Consider the following 11,631-nt stretch of genomic DNA (forward strand, 5'->3'; position numbering starts at 1 on the left):
CTTTCTTTCTTTCTTTCTTCCCCCCACCCCCACTCCCAACTTTCTGATTATAGCTAGTGTTTCGTTTACCTCTATGCCTCTTTGGCTAAGTATTTAGGTTTGTTTCTAGAGACATAGCTCTTAGTAACCTTGTTTCCTCACTTGGCTTTCTATACTGAATATGTTTACCTTGATTGTAGTACAGTATTTAAATGACTACACCAAATGTAGTTCATTAATGAGTAAAAATATGAAAGCTATTTCACATGGAGAAAGATTTGAACATTTTTGCTGATGTCATATTTAACAGGTCCAAGAAAATTATGTAGCTTCTAGATGTATTAACTGTAGCTTATATCTAGAAAAACCAGTAATATTGCACTTGGTCACTACCACTTAGAAGGTATTTTGCCAAATTTGTACATTTAAAGGAGGCTTATCTGAATGACGGTCTACTTGATTATGAAAAGTATTATGAAAGTGTTGCTGTACAGGACTGGAGAATTTATCTTTGGAACTATACAAGCAGGGGGAAAACATGTAAGTGAGCTTCAAGTATTTTGTAAAAGGCTTCCATACTGAAGCGTTATTGGATGGATTCTGATTTGCTTCATAAATTAGAACTAGGAGCAAAGACACTAAGACACAAAGAGAATTCCTGAAACTTAGTATGAAGAAGGACTGATAGAACAGTCCAACAAGAAGTAGTTTCCTTCAGGAGATGATTGTCATAGGAAGCTGAAATTATTAGGCACAATTCTGTAGAATGTTCCCCAGAATAATAGTGATAACAATAATAATAAAGAAATGCCATCTCATCTCTTCCTGGAACAAGAAGGAGGACATCAGAGTGAGAAGACTATAGAAGTAAAAGGTCTTAGGGGAAACTGCATTTAGGTAGAGAGGAAAGTGGTAAAAACAAATTCAGAAATGAGGACCTGACAAATTAACTTATTACCATCAATGCAACAAATCTATTTTTTTCAAGATGAGGTTTAAGATTTCTTCATTTCTACATTTTTCTGTTGTTTGAGAATATGCCTCACTTTCAATTCTTTTTCCAATTTTTGTGTTTACTATTTGGAAACTCAGTTAATAATGAAGTATTGACAGATGCCAATATAGGGTTTAAACACCATAACTTCCCACTATAATCTACTTGTAAATGATACAAATTAATATTTTAATCTAGATATCCAAATATTCCAAAATATTTTTATTCTGCTGAGGCACAAAGATGAATCTATCCAGAATATAATCAAAAAAAGAGAAGAAAAATTATGAAAATGAGTTGGGAAAATTTTAGTGAAATTTAAGACAACACAAGCTGCATGTAAAAGGACTCAAGCATGAAAGGAAATGAAGGCACATTCTCAGGCTATGTGAAGGCGGGCTTTATCTCTGAGGGAAAGGTTTTATAAGGAAAGCCTGCTCACCACAGCTGGGTCGGCTTGGAAACATAGAGACATGGAAACAGAGAAAGTCAACAATCATAGAATGAGGCAGTGGCTCTCCAGGGTGAAATTAGAAGGTATAATAGGAAGCATTTATGGGCAGAAGGAAGTTGTGTGAATGATTTTGATATTGATCATGGGATTTCAGTAAGTTTTATTTTATTGGCGCATAAATTGCACACACTTGAAAAAAATCATGATCAGTAGTTCTATGGTCAAAATTTCTGCAAAGATCTAAAAAAATCTGTTATTGTAGAAATAGAAGGATAACTAGTAAAACATGCATGGGGACCCAAGGTAGGAAGGGGTGGGAGAAGAGGGATGAGGATGTGTAGGGGAGAAACCACAAGTTTGTACAATTTTGTGGGTGAAAGGAGAGGGTGAAGAAAATGGGAAAGATCTGATGGGGACCTGAAAACAGAGGGTAATGATGGGAAAGGTCCAATGGTGATTAATTTTATAAAACAATGCATGCAAATGGTTGTATGAAACACAATATGAAGAAAATGTGAAACACAGTGTATACAAACTTTGTAAGCAAACCAGTATAAAATAAACATCTATGCATGATATTGTTCCTGTAAAACTTTCATCTATAGAAAATCTATAGGTTTCAACAATACATAGTTGCAGAGGTAAATATACAATTATTTTGCTTTACATTAAAGAGATTGCATGCATTTTAAGAATCTCTAGAATTATTCCATTATTTAAGGGCATCAATCTTAAATAATTGGATAGTGTGTAATTCAGTAGATTCTCACTTTGAAAATTACACTGAAGCAGAACTTAAAATAAGAAAGCAGTACAAGATAATGAATTCTACTTAGGGTTCAGCCACATGTATTGGGGAAAAAAATGCGGTCAAGAATCAGCACCAAAGTTAAACCTTCAGCCAGGAACCCAGATGTTTAGGCTGAATGATATCAAACATTTAGTTTGACCTGATAATTGAAGCATTATGAAATGACTAAATTGTTTATGACAAATGAATTAAAAGCATTTATTTAATTCTGATGTCACTATCTCTGTTGGAATAAAAATTATTTCACTATATTTTTATGCATATATATACTTATTATTGTTTTTGTCGTTGTGTGCCATCGAATCAGGACTGTCCCGTAGCTGACCCTTCATTTACGTTTGTTAGTGTTTACTTGACCTCTGCATTTAACTTTATTCTGTAGATTTACTCTTTCTTTTTCTATCATACAACAAAGAATGTTTACTAAACACTGAAGAGCTATGGTGTGCTAATTACTGTAAAATAAAGTTATCATATTAAATTCCAGATAGAATCAGCATTGTGAGTTCTGTTTCCATTAGGTCATTTCTGTTGGCTCTAGTGATTACTATTAAATATTTAAGTGCTCATCAATAGTGAACCATCATCTAAAATCTCTAACAAAAATTCATTAGTAGATTTCTTAAGCCATTATTAACAAAATGTTGATAAGCTTAAACGTCAATGAACTTAAGTTTCATACTTTGTCATTATTACAACTTTCATTTTACTTTTGATTTAATGAGATCCTTTCCTCTTCAGGCACAAGGCCATACTCTTTTCCTTTTTACAGAACTCTATCAATATGGTTCTCTGAGCAATAATGGAGCCAATGAAGCCAGTTTTTACTTCATCAGTGAAAGAAGTTGTTTATTCCTTTCATAAAAATGATTTATGGATAAGAACTTTAAGTACACAGAAAGCAAGTAAAAAATCAGAAAATAACAGCTCTGACTGTGAATGCAGGTGCTGTTTAAAACTCTCTAGTGCTTTGTGAATGAAGAAAAAGTTACATGTTGCAAGAGATTTCACATGTTTTGCTAAGTGGGTTTAGATTCTGCCTTAAAGAATAGTGTACATCTGGCTCAAATGGCCTACAAAAAGCTATATTCATGTGAGGGGGGGGCAAAGAAAAAAGTGAACTTCTTCATTTTATAACACAAGTTGTGCTTAAAGCATTCTGTCAATTTGAAATGAAAGAAAACAAAACAAAACAAAAAACCTAGTTGGTTTGCATGACAGCTAAAATCTACCCCAAATCATATCCAAATTGGAGAAAGTCCGGATTTTGTCACCATAGCTCCAACATTTCAGTTTAGATTAAGAACAGACTCAGCTTCTACTGTATCTCTGGCTTGTTACTCCTCTTCTTCCAGCTGCTAGGAAGGAAATCCTGACTTGTATTAATTACTGTCACACAATACCATGGCAACAATTATGTGCCCTAAGTCCAGAAATAAATTTCTCCAAGTATGAAAAGATTAGTAAATGTATTTTAAAATATATATATTTACACTGAAGTTAATATGGCTTTAAAAGATACCTGGTAAAACATACATTTATATATATTTTTTTAATTCTAAATACAAAATATTACCTCAACTAGCTACAGGGAAGTTTTTCTACCTCAAAGTATTACACTGCATCTACCAAAATGCTTTCTTGTGATTTTAAAAAAAAAAGTAAATTTAATCACTGTTCAAGAATCCATAGTAACTCACTGCCATCAATCAAGTTGATTCCAACTTATCATAGCACATTGTAGAAGTGTTCCATAGGATGTGCATGATTAGATTTTTATGGGAGCAATGATTTCAGTTTATATACTAGGATGTACCAGATTCAGGCCACGGTTTTTACAATCACTCATTAAATGTCTGAGAGCTAGACTTTGAATAAGGATGACAAAATAATAATTGATGCCTTTGAGATATGGTTTTGGAGAAGAGTATTGAATGGTAAAAAAAAATATATATATATACTATCAAATGCACAAATAGATACATATCAGAGAAAGTATAACCAGAATGCTCCTTCAGGGTAAGAATGGTAAAATTTTGCCTCATACATTGGGTATGTTGTTTGGAAGGGCTATTCTTTGGATCCAGGTCTTATATTTTGAAAACTAGAGAGTCAGAAAAAGAGAGGAAGACTTTCAGCCAGATGGGCGGATACAGAGATGGCAGCAATGGACTCAAGTATGTGAGAGATGAAAAGAATAGCACAGGGTAGAACAAGGTTCAGATCTTTGTTCATAGGGTTGTATTCAACTTGATGACAAATAACAGCAACAACAACTACCTCATCTTTGTCCCTTGGAGTGGCTGGTGAGTTTGAACTTTTTTTAAATTATTATTTTGATTAAGACAGAATTCATTAAGCATTTCTCCTTCATTTTGTTAATTATTGTCAATCACTGTCCACCTTACTCGTCTATTACTGTCTGTTTATAAGCACTTTCTAATCCATGATCCGTGGAATTTTTAAAACTCAATTATAATGGAAGGAGATTGCTTATCTTTCATATGGAATTCCTGGTGAATTTGAAATGCTAGAGACACACACTCTCTAGTCTTTGGATTAGCAAGGCTATTCTTATTAAAAACATAGGAAATTAATCAAACTGCTTATCTTTTAATGTAGACAGGTACATAGGATTCCGTATTCTCTGTATTTCCATCTCTTATATTTTAAAGAAGAAAATTGATGTCATTTGTGTCAACTAGAAATCTTGGCATTGCAATGGTTAAAGAACTTGGCTGCTAATCAAAATATTAATAGTTCAAATCCACTAACTTCTTGGCAGAAGAGACATGACAGTCTGTTTTATAAGGATGTACAGCTCTGGAAACTTTCTGAGGCAATACTACTCTGTCCTATAGAGTTCTACGAGTCATAAAAGATTGTGACAGTGTGAGGCACTGTGTGCATGTGTTGGTCTATGTGTGTATTTCTGTGTGTCAATTACCCTTTCCAGGGAATCTTATGGATTTGGTCAAATACAAAATTCAAGAAAATACTTAAAACTCAAGAAATACTTATCCAGTCTGCCTCCCCCTACCACATTTATAGATTCCCCTGCTCATTGTTCAGTGATTTGATATCAGGCAGTGTGTCAGGACACAGAGCAACAATAGCAACTAAGTAGATGCTAACATTTCAACAACTAACTAAAAAAAAAAGTATATTCTTCTACATAGTCGTCCAAATCTCAGGCAGGGAGTAGTTATGCTCCCTGTAAAACAGAACTGTTAAGATCACACTGATGGACATTCCCCACTTGTCTGAGAAGGAGAAAGAGATCAGAAAACTGCATGAGAGATGTTTATAGACCAGCCCTGGAGGCTGGCCCCAATTATCCAGAACTCAGATGACCTCACTAATGTCAACAAGTTGGGGAAAGGCAGTCAGCTGCATGCCCAGAGGAAAAGAAATCATGTTGGTGCACAATGCTTTATGCAATGTCTTATTTTTAGAAAACTATGTTTTGAATTCAAATTCCAAATCTAAGCAAGATTTTTATCCTTGCTTATTTACCTTGTAGTTATGTAAAATATTTCACAGGTGAATACCAAATAGTAAGAATAAAGTAAGTGTTTCCTGAAATAATAGCAATTGCTATTATTACAGTAACTCAAAAACTATTCAGTGTTTGATATACAGCACTGAATGAGGTATGTGTTCAGGAGACTGTCATAGAGAGTGAAGCACAATAGCGAACAATTCAAACTTATATTTGAATGTCTGAGCTCTGTATGTGTTCTGTGACTTTTGAATGAATGACTCACCTCCTGTCTTTATATGTAAAATAAGAATACTATTATCTATCTCATTAAGACACAGGGTGGAGACTAAATGAGTTACATACACATAAAAGAATAGAAGGAGTCTTAAATACACTTAGAGTTCAACAAGCTTACATTGTTTAATAATCAATACAAAGACAGTTTTGCTCACTGACTCTGTTTTAATTCCTTGTTTTCCTTGTTACAACCATGTGTAGTTCTTTCAAGCACAGGGGATTGTAAATGGACTGTAAAAGGATTTCAGTTCTAATTCAATTAGTCCCTGAGATTCAGTGCTTAGCACAAACCCCTCTTCATTTCTAAGTTGAAATAAAAACCTCAATGATGACTGAAGATCACTTAAAGGCAGCTCTACATCCCCAAGTCATTCAGAAAATGTGCTCTCCACCCAGCACCATCCTCCTCAATAGGAAAGAAGAGAAACTGAAAATAAAATTGAAGAAGGTGATTGTGTGAGTCAAAAAGAGATTTGGCATTGCTCAGGTCTTAAACAATTGTGTTGAGGAGCTACATGAGACAAGGAAACTGAGAAATATATTGAACCATTACACAGCATGTGACTGATGGATGAAATTCAGCAGGTCGCAAACAGGTCTAAATATAGAAGCTCACCGACAGTAAGTTCAAAGATTTAAATGTCTCATGGTGCTGGTACAGCCACTAATATCAATAACAAGTATTATCTTCTCTGATCATTAGAATCAGGTAAATTCTGTCATTTGTGGCTTTGTTTTTAATAGCTTTAATAGAAATATAATTTATATCCCATTCAATTAAGTCCTTTTTGTTTAAAGAAAAACATCACATAGTAATTTACTGCTTGTAACAAGTCATAGGTTTCCCATTGTTCTTTGTTTTCCCATTTTATATTGGTTTGCATACAGAATTTGCATACATTGTTGTTCATTCATATATTGGGTTTCCTTCACACATCCCTTCATTCGCGTTGTGTTTTATACCACCATCCCCATTTGTGTTTTATAAAACCAATCACAATTGATTTTTGCCTACTATCAGCCAATCCTTTATTTTTTTTCTATTACCCCATTTTGTAAGGCTACCACTAAGTCTTTCCTAATTCCGTCACACCTTCCCTCTGCCCACAAAATTTTGAAACCTTGTGAAATTTTGAAACCCCTCCCTCATCTAAAAAGGGGGAAATGGGCCATAAAGGCAAAGGACCATGAACAGCTGTCAGGAAGGGCCAGAGGGAATGAGAATAGCACAGCCTCTCACCACCTCAGAGCAGAAAGCAGATAAGGAATCCATAACCCAGCCCCATGGTGCCTATAGAGCCCCACCAAGAGCAAGCAATTTTTTAATTCATTGCAAACTCACAGTTATGGTATCAGCAATGAGGAAGGAAGTTGGAGTACCAGCAAGGGTACATATAAGAGAAGGAAGTTGGATTGGGGGGGGGGATAGCACAGAATTACTTAAAAAACAAGTCCAGGTTTTAGTCCAACAGTTCCAAAGCACAATTTCTCAGTTAATCTGGGCTCTGGTTTCAATTCAGGAAATAGCTTTTTCTTTTATCACCAAAGTCAAGAACAGCAAAGAATCATCTGTGGACAGCACAAATGCAAGAAGCCTCAGATCACACCCTTCCACAGTTTCTCCATAGCAATGACAGTCTCTCCACCACCACAGGCTCATTCTCACCAGGGTTTTGCCATCACGGCCTTGCTTGCTTTAAGCTTTACTGCCCACTGTGGGAAGGACTCTTATTGTAGTCCCATAGCTGCTTTTGATTTGCAAGACCATGCTGATTTTCAGACCATGTATCTGTAGTTAAGATATCTGGAGACCAGAGGGGGTTAATTAATGACTAAAACCCCCAACTTTTAGGCAAACAGCACAGCCCATCCTCTGGCTTTCTTTAGCCATTATTTCTCACTATTTGAAGGATCAGTCTTCTCCTCACCATCATCTATATTTAGTGAAATACTGTAAGGCAATTATTTTACTCCTTACGTAATAATCCTCTCATTTTAGATAGCCAATTTTTAATTTGCCCAGCCTTAACAAACTAGTACTCTGAGGAAACAAGTGCATCTTTTTCTCCGAAGCATCTTCTGTTACAGTTGAATCCTCTTCTATAAACAAAGGTCCAAAGAGTAAACCGTCAGATCACAACAATCATTACTAGCCCAAAGAACAAAATATCTTCTTTTTGACTGATTGGGTTCTGGCCAACACGTTTTCAACCATCTTGCCTCAGTGGCTGGATTCAAATGAGGATGTGCCACCAACCCAAGAGTTAACACATCTTCCCTTTGCAGACAAGCTGGTCCCCTTATTCAATATTTGCCCCACATGGGCCAATTAAACACATCAGATATTCCCAGGACGCCCTAATTCACACACCGGTAACCCTTCTTCATTTGTCCATTCATCATGCGAGGTGGAAAGTGCTGAAGGAACAAGTGCAAATTCAGCCTGCCTCTTCATTCCTGTGTATCTCCAACTTCCACTCATCACGTGGACCCAGCTGGTCATCACAAGTTGAAAATACTCAGCAGCTTCTTTTGACTTTTAAAGTCCTGGAAAAGGGAGTTCTAAGGTTTCCTCCTTCCTCTCATCAAAGAGACCCAGGTGTTCACACTTTCAGTTAAACAAATTCATCAGTTTTTCTTGTCTCAGTTTCACTGACAAAATCTCTTTTTCTTCTTGTGTGCTTCCAAAGGTAACTCTCATCAGAGTATTGTATAGGGCTTAATCATTAGTTTAGGCTAAGCTCCACACTCTGTCAAATTCTACTACTATAAGCATTCTTTTAGGGAAAATTAATTCCCTTTTTGAATAATTACTATCCAACTAGGATGGTGAAGAGATTGAGATAGTTTTAGTTAACTTGGTTGCACAGTCAACACTCTTGGTAACAGCAGCCAAACAACAACAGCAAGCTTGCATTTTTATTCTGATTACAATATGATTCACAAAGGAAAAAATATTATTCATTTCAAAATATCAGAATTAAATGAACAAAAGTCTTAATTTTTTAGTATATCTTAACGTTGTTTGTTATGTGTCATCAAGTAGCTTGCGACTCATAGCTACCCTATGTACAAGAGCCCTAAATGCTGTTCTATCCTGTGCCAACCTTGCTGTCTCTGATACACTCATTCCCACTACCCCAATCACAGAATCAATCCATCTCATCAAGAGTCTTCCTCTCCTGCGCCATTCCTCCACTCTCCCAAACATGATTTTCCTCTCCAAGGACCAGTCACTCCTTGCAGCATACTAAAAGTATGTCAGACAGAGCTTCAGAATTGAATCCTTGACTCCAAGGAGCACTCTGGCTTCACCTTCTCCAGGAAAAACCTGTTTGTTCTCCAACCAGTCCATGGTATATTCAACACTCTTCTGCAGCACCACAGCTCAAAGACTTCTATTCTCTATCTATCATCCCTAGTCGCTGTCCAATTCTCTGATACACGTAATTGTGAAGACTATGGCCTAGATCAGGAGCACCTTAGTATCCAGCCTGACATCGTTGCTCTTCAGTAATCTTGAGAGGTCCCTCACAACTTACTTTCCCAATGCAATTCGTCTCCTGATTTCTTGGCTGCTGTTACCAAGAGTGTTGACTGTGGAACCAAGTAGAGTAAAACTATCTCAATCTCTTCACCATCCATACTGCCAATTGATGCTGCCAATTGGCCCAGTGGTGAGAATCTTTGTTTTCTTGATGTTGAGCTTCAATCTGTATTAAAGGTTGCAGTCCTTGACCTTCTGCAACAAGCGCATCAGGTCCTACTCAGTTTCAGCAAGCAGAATTGTGTCATCTGCATAACGCAGGTTGTTGATGACTCTTTCACCAAATTTTCCACATTCTTCCTCATACAGCCCAGTGTCTCAGATGATCTGTTCTGCATACAGATTAAAAAAGTATGAAGACAAAATAAATACCTGATGGACCCCCTTCTTGATTTTTAACCATGCAGTGTCTTCTTACTCTGTTCTGACAACTGCCTCTTCGTCCAAGTATAGGTTTTGCATAAGCACAATCAAATGTTCTAGGATTTCCATGCTTCTCAGAGTCTGACATATCTTGTTGTGATCCACACAGTCAAAAGCCTTTGCATAGTCAATGGAGCACAGGTAGACATTCCTCTGGTATTCTCTGCTTTCTGCCAAGATCCATCCAAAATTAACTATAATATTCCTATGACCTCTTCTAAATCCAGCCCACACATCTGGCAATTCTATGTTGACATATTGCTCCAATGTTTTTTGGATAATTTTCAGCAGAATCTTGCTTGAATGTGATATTAATGATATAGTTCGATAATTTCTGCACTCTGTTGGGTCACCATTCTTTGGAATTGGAGTAAATATAGATCTTTTCCAGTTAGTCTGCCAGCTGGCTGTCCTCAAGATTTCCTGGCACAACTTAGTGAGCACAACCAGGGCAGCGTCTGTTTGTTGAAATATGTCAATAGGTATGCTGTCAACTCCTAGAATTTTGGTTTTTGCCAGTTCCTTCAGAGCAACTTGAACTTCCTTCTTCATCACCACAGGCTCTTCTTCATATTAAATTCTTCTCTGTCAGCCAATTCCTTCTTATACAGTGACTCTGTGTACTCCTTCCATCTTCTTTTAATGCTTACTGGATCATTTAACATTGTACCCAAACTATCCTTAAGTATTGTCACCTGTGGCTTGAATTTGTTTTTCAACTCCTTCAGTTAAGAAACACTGAGCGAGTTCAGCCCTTTTGATTTTCTGACTCTAGCTCTCTGTACATTTCATTATAGTATCTTGCTTTGTCATCTGAGCTGTCTTTTGAAATTTTCTGTTTAGCTTTGGATTCTTGTGCTCTAAATGCAACTTTCAGAGTCTCATCTGACATCCATCTTGGTCTTCTCTTCTTCTTCAGCCTCTGTAATGATCTTTTGCATTCTTCATGGATGATTTTCTTGATAACCTTCCAGAGCTCATTTGGTCTACGCGTATTGGTGCTCAAGGCCTCAAACCTGTTCCTGAGATGGTTTTGAAATTCGAATGGGACAGACTTAAGGTCAAATTTTGGTTCCTGTGGATTTGATTTGATTTTCCTCAACTTCAGCTTGAACTTGCATATGAGTAGTTGGTGGTCTGTCCTACAATCAGCACCTGGCCTGGTTTTCGCTGGTGATATTGAGCTTCTCCTGTGAGTCTTTCCACAAATATAATTTCTTTGATTCCTATGCATACCATCAGGTGAAATCCATGTGCATAGCCTGCATATAACATTACAAAACCTAAATAATTTTTCCAACATATATTACCATTAAATCAACAAAAACCCTTAATCATTTTTTGACATACCTCAACATAACATTTGACATATAAAGAGGAGGAAAGAAGCATTGTACACAGACTTCTTTTTCTTTTTTCTTTTAGGCCACCATGAGTTCTCAGTTACTTTTGTCCTATGTTCTACAGTGGAAGCTGATCATCTCTATAAAATCAAAGATCAAGATATATTAAAAATAATATACATAGATCACACATTGTTGTTATTATGTGCCGTCGACTCACTTGCGACTCATAGTGACCCTATGTACAAGAGTCCTAAATGCAGCTCTATGCTGTGCCAACCTCACTGTCTCTGACACAC

This window comes from Elephantulus edwardii, unplaced genomic scaffold, assembly GCF_000299155.1.
Source record: "Elephantulus edwardii isolate Elephantulus edwardi_28Jun2011 unplaced genomic scaffold, EleEdw1.0 scaffold00111, whole genome shotgun sequence".
Taxonomy (NCBI): domain Eukaryota; kingdom Metazoa; phylum Chordata; class Mammalia; order Macroscelidea; family Macroscelididae; genus Elephantulus; species Elephantulus edwardii.